The sequence below is a fragment of the Antechinus flavipes genome, chromosome 5 (genome assembly GCF_016432865.1).
Source record: "Antechinus flavipes isolate AdamAnt ecotype Samford, QLD, Australia chromosome 5, AdamAnt_v2, whole genome shotgun sequence".
Lineage (NCBI taxonomy): Eukaryota > Metazoa > Chordata > Mammalia > Dasyuromorphia > Dasyuridae > Antechinus > Antechinus flavipes.
The window spans coordinates 6,865,822-6,871,821 of NC_067402.1; the positions used below are offsets into that span (position 1 = coordinate 6,865,822).

Below are 6,000 nucleotides of genomic sequence, written 5' to 3' on the forward strand. Positions count from 1 at the left end.
AAGGAAAAGATAAAGAAAGAGATTCCATAATCAGGATCACAGATTTAGAGGCAGAAGGGCCCTTAGGGATCTTCCAGTCCAATGTCCTGATTTTGCAGATAAGGAAACTGAGTCCAAAGAGATAAAATGATCACCGATCTAGAGCTGAAAGAGATTTCAAGGAAGGATTCTTAACCTTTGTTGTAGGACAGATCCCCTTTGACAGATGAATCAATCATATAGAGCACGTTCTAGAATAACTAATATGCATAAATTCAATGTTCTGATGCATACATCATTTAAATACATGCAATTATAGCTATATAAGAAATCAATGATATTGAAATGTCATATATTTAAATCTATTTTGATATAAAGACTCATGGACCAAAGATAAAAACTGTGATTTTACAAATGAGGAAAATGAGACAGAGAAGCATTTAAGTGAGTTGCCCAAGGAGACACAGCTGGATTCCATACCTGTCCTTAGACTTTGGGTTCAGGCACCTTGGGATAGGCAGCTCCTAGATTAGTCTTACAATGTGTAGTCTTGAATTCTGACACTGGCACAAACTCTTATGAAATGGTCACATCATCCACCCATGGAGTTGTCAGTACTCACACAACAGGGATATTAGGAGAACAGCACTTTAATGAACAGACCCTGAGGGGATCCTAGTCATGTTTCAAAGGGAGACTTTCCAGCAGAACCAATGAATTCTTGGACTAAAGTAACTCTTAAAGGCCGTGCAGCAGAGGGGTTGTGTTCCACAGAAATGCTGTACCTACCTATAAAATTACCCACGGAAAAATATATTCTTAATACCGCCATTCTCTTCTGCTATCCACTCTTTGCATAGTAATGAACATTCCTAAATCACAAGTAGTATCACTCTCCTACTCATGAATTTTCTATAGCTCCCATTCACTACTAAAATATAAATGTAAATTCCTCTTTGTTATTTAATATCCTTCACAATCCAACCTACATTTCCAAGTTGGAAATTCCCCCAATTAGGTCCAGTTAACCTGGCACAGTGAAGACAAGATTGACTTTCATTAGAAGAACAGGATTCAAATTCTGTCTCTGTCACTTTCAACTTGTGTGATCTTAAAGTTTGCATGTATAACTCTTCTGGATCTCCCTGATCCTCTTCCAGTCCTCTGTGTTTTATCCAAAGGGGTCTCACTGTTCTACAAATAGGTCGTAAAAGCTTCCATTTTTCTATTGTTACCCAAGCTGTATTCTGTGCCTGGGACTCTCTTCTCTCCCTACCTTTCCTCTTAGAATTCCCCATTTTTTCTCAAGTTCAACACCACTTCCTTTATGAGGACTGATCTGGAATCTTCTAAAATTGCTGAATGTGTTTACATAGAGCCATGCTTTTTATTGAATATAATGGAACAGCAAGAGCTGTTTCCATTATATTTCATTTTGTTTGTTTTCTTAGTATCTTGAAAACAGCAGGTATTCAGTAAGTTCTTGGGGAGTGACCAAATGAATAAAATGATATATTGATAATACTCAATAGTAAGAACATAGGTAGAATCTAAGACTAAGATAGCATTTCCTCACATTACATATATTAGGAGTGAGAAGAATCAATAATGAGGGGTCCCAAACAGATCTCCATGCATGGCTATTTGTTTTCCTTCTCAAACCCATTAAAACATGACAGTGCTGTCATGGGCTATAGGGTGGGTTTATACTTTTGGGTAGCATGCAGAGTTATCTGGTCTCTACAATAGGGTTCTTCCAATCTGACATAGTCCAAGAAAATCCTTCTCAGTGACAGAAAAATGAAAGGCTTGGGTGGGGGGGGGTGTTGGGAAGAGAAGAGTTCCAGAGTCAGAAGACATGACTTTAAGCCCCAGCTCTGTGAACCTCTAGCTAAAGTGATCTTGAGTAAGTTCATTCATGTCTTTGGTCCTCAGTTTCCTCCACTATTAATATAAAGAGGTAAAACCTAGTGATGAGGTTTTTATATGCTTTAAATTAATGATCCTCAGATGACCATTGTTGTGCTCCAAAAATAATTTTCACAATGCTTATTTTGTGCTTTGTAAAGGATACCTGTGGTTAGTTTAATGGCGTACCCACTTAGGTAGTTTAAAGAGGCGTGAGTATTTTGTTCCTGTCCTTCCTTCCCCCAAATGACTCACTTTAGAACACTTTGGAGCTTCTCCCCATCTGTCCTCTCTGCAGTGGGCCACCCTATCTCCATGCAGTGGGCCCTGCCAGAGCATCGAGGCAATGTCTTCACTGTTCTGCCCACCTGCTGCTGTCCTCTATGCCTTCCCCCAGCTGTTCCCCTTGTCCCTTTATTCTTTTCTGAAATGCTTCAGCTACCACCGTGTCACACCAAAATTACTGCCGAGCTCTGGCTATTTTCCCCAGAACTGAACCAATCAGTTTCCCTATGCTTAGAGACTCCTAAGCTTTACAAGGAAGCATAAAATCAAGAATATCGATAGCAGAATATGTTAGGCAGACAATCTTAAAGCTTTGCAGCTGGCTTTTGTGTCTGGGGAAGCAAAGTCATGAGATGTACAGGGATCTGGACACCTCTGGGCATCTGCTATACACTTTAGGTTTTAAGTCAACAAGATAAATCAAAGCTGGGTTTTTTCTTAAAGATCAAGAAAAAAGATGGAATTTGGCCAAAAAAAATCACTTTTAATTGCTTTCTGAATTCACTGTTTGTTTCTTGTCTCTTCTCAAACAAAGGGAGAGAAAGCTCACAGGTGACAGGAGCAGGGGATTTTGAGCCAAAGCACATGCTACAGAGGAGGAGGAGAAATGTGTTTTCTTTGGTAAGGCAACATTTCAAAATTGCCTTGCCTTGTCTAAAAGCCAGTTCCTATACTTTTGAACTCTCTTACCCTTCACTTTCAAACCAGTTTGTCAAAAGCATCAAAGACTACCTTAAAATTCCACCCCTTCCATCATTAAAGTGCCCAGTTATATGCATTTTTCACAGCTTTTCTGTGGGAGGTAAGGAACAGATTCATTCTCCCTATTCTTTCACCTGCACAGTGTGACGAACATTTCTCTAACCTGTTCATGTTTGTTTCAGGCAATCTGTGTCTCCCCTGCTTTTCAGGGATTTTCTTCCTCCCCATCTCAAAATAGGGAAGAATATGGCACAGTGAAAAACAATGAGTAGGAAACAGGATTTGGAGAGACCATCTGAAAAGACTTACTTCCTCCTCCCCTTCTAGATAGGAACCTGTCCATTGTGCTAGCATTTTCTTCCTGGGACTAAACATTTTATTTTTTAAGTAAAGGTACCTCCCCTCCCTGTTACTGCCCTGTTTTCACCTCTGGCATGGCATTAGCGGTTCCTGGGATGAGGAGGGAGGGGGAAAGGTCTGTTCTAGTCTCGGTTTAAGAGGCAATCTCGATCACCAATCTCAAAGCACCTTAATTCCACAAGTTGCCAAGGATCTAGTGAAAAGCTGTTTTATGAGCCTTACTTCAGTGTTATGAACAGGGAATGAGGCTGTAGCAATATTCTAAGGAAACTCTCTAAATCTCATCTCCAAGGGAATAGAAAGTTGTCTTGGCCCCTCAGCAGGGAGGGTCCCCGGAACACAGCCATCCATCTCTGTTACTTGGAGACGGATCAATGAATGAACGTGAGACATCTCCCAAATGAGGAGAAGGATGGTAAATGGCCTCGGTCTCTCTGGTCTGTGGGCACTGCCAATGGGGCCAACTGCTCTGGGATTTCCTCTGAGGAGGTAACTTGATTATCGGGCTGGAAGCTCCCCGGGAACTTTGCGAAGCCCTCAGACTCAGCAGGGCAAGTGCCAATGGGAGCTGTCCCTGGACTCTGCCTCCCTCACCACCCAAGTGCCGAACGGCAGGGGACGGCGAGGGCCCCCAGACTGACACTGGCGGCTCCCGAAGTATGCTATTGTCCTTCGGAGCCCGGGGAATCGAGAACTAAAGGCTTTGCCCCAAATACCCGCTCACTTGCAACTTTCTCCAAAGCGCCTCCCCCCAGCCCAGGGCTAGCCCAGGATCGGCTTTTGGATGAGCCCGATTCACTGCAGTGTGATGCAAGCGCCGGCTGAGACCCGGGCTCTCCCGGAGTCGGCGAGCCTGGTCCCCCAGAGGACCACAGGGGCCCAGTCGTCACAGGGACCCGGGCAAACCCAGCTCTCTCAGCCTAAGGTGCCGGTTCCCCCAGCCCGGCCACCCACGTAGCCCAGAAGCGGGGGCTCGGGAACTCGGAGGAGAAGGAAGGCTTCTCTCCCCGCACCCAGCTCCCGCCCAGCTCCAAGATGCCCGGAGAGCCCGGAGGCAGCCGGCGAGTAGACTTCGGGCTGGCTCCCGTAGCCGGCCGGCTGCCGCTTGCCCACTCTCAGCCCCCGCAGCCACTCGCTGCCCACTGCCCCGAGCCCCGAGCTGGGCGGCTTCTCGGGAGTCCCCCCTCCGCCCCCGCGGCCATCGCAGGCTTCCCCCGCACCAGGGAGGCAGCGAGGGAAGCTCCGGACGTGGGTGGGGGCAGAGATGGGCCAGAGCCCGCGGCGGGAGGGGACGAGGGACGTGCCGTACCTGTTGTCCCCGGCTCGGAGGCTTCTGGCGCCTGGCGGGGTCTGCGAGCACTGGCAGCGCGGAGATGGAGAGCTCCAGGGATGCGCGGATGCTGGAGGGGCGCGTGAGTGCGCCGTGCGTGTATGTGTGTGCGCGTGTGTGTGCGCGCGTGTGTGTGTACGTGTGTGTGAATGTGTGTGCGCGCGTGCCTGCGTGTGTGAGTCTGTGCGCCCGCTGCGGGAGGGGGGGGGGGATGGACGGGAGCGGGGGGTGAGGGCTGCTGCAAATAGTCCTGCCCGCTCTGGCGGCCTCGGCGGCGGCTGCCACTGCCTCCGCCTCTGTCCGGAGCGCCGGGGAAGATGAGCTAGGCAGGACTGAGGACGAGCCAGCCGCCTCAGCTACTTCCTGCCTTGCCGAGGGAAAGGCTCAGCTCCGGCGGCCTCCCCACGCAGCAACCCAAAGTTTCCAGGTCCTTCCCATCCAGGAGTAGCTCTTCTCCAGCCTCCAGTCAGGTGCTTTTCTCCTCCCCTTCCCTCCCTCCTTTCTGTCCTTCTCACTGGGCTATCTTTGGCCAGCACTGATCCCAGTGCCGCACCTGCGCTGTCCAGACCAGTGTCTGGGCCACGGGGTCATTGGGGAGACTCAGAAGGCTCGGGAGAGGCCCCTTTGTCCAAGCCTCCTTCTTTTACAGATGGACAAACTGAGGCTGGAAAGCTTCTGGCTCTCAGAAGCTCTCTTCCTTCTGTGGAAAAACCTGGTCTTCTGGACTCCGAATCTTTCACTCTCCTCAGTGAAAGGGTCAAAGGGAATGGGATGGGGGAGGAAGCTTGCTTGCAGGAAGGAACAAGTACCTAGAGCTAAGTTGAGTTCCTTCCCTAGGTTTCAGCTTCTCTGTCTAAAATGAGGGGAGATCTAGCTGTCCTCCGAAGCCCTTCCATCCTTAGACCTGTGAATTGTCAATGGCTTGTAAATGTCTCCAGAGCAGCCCCCCAGCCTCATTGAATTAATGCTAAAAGCAAGCAGAAAGCTTATCTAGTGCAAACACCAATTTTCCGAGGAGGAAACTGAAGGTCCTAAACATTGAATATTGCTTCACTTCATCTCAGCAATTGCAAAAGCTGAAAGTCAGGCAGAATGTTGAGTGGGGGTAACTGTGTCGTCCCTGTCCCTAGTCTACACAGCAGGCCCTTAGTTTGCCCATGAATGCTCCCTGATTTCACTAACAGAAGCACAGCTGTTTCCACAAGACAGAATCTTAGATTTAGAGATAGGAAATACTTTGGAAACCACTGAGTCTAACCCCTTCCTCTCAGTTTATGGATTCAGAAACTGAGTAGTTGAAGAGTCTGGCCTGGCAACGGGTAGCTAAAGAAATGGCCAAGGTGGGGTGTGAAGGCCAGTGCCCTCTCTAGGGTAATGTTGGGCTTCCACTTTGAGTAGATTCATGCTTCGCCTGGTTATCATCTCTCCCTTCCCAA

General features: G+C 48.1%; 1 protein-coding gene across 2 annotated transcripts in view; it reads right to left on the reverse strand.

The window, feature by feature from the left end:
* DGKB (diacylglycerol kinase beta) overlaps positions 1-4,998 on the reverse strand; it is a 683,215-nt gene extending 678,217 nt beyond the window's left edge. For both annotated transcript variants that reach the window (XM_052000688.1, XM_052000687.1), the window contains exon 1: positions 4,544-4,998. The gene's annotated coding sequence lies outside the window, so the exon portion shown is untranslated. The remainder of the gene's footprint in view (positions 1-4,543) is intronic.
* Positions 4,999-6,000: the final 1,002 nt, after the last annotated feature.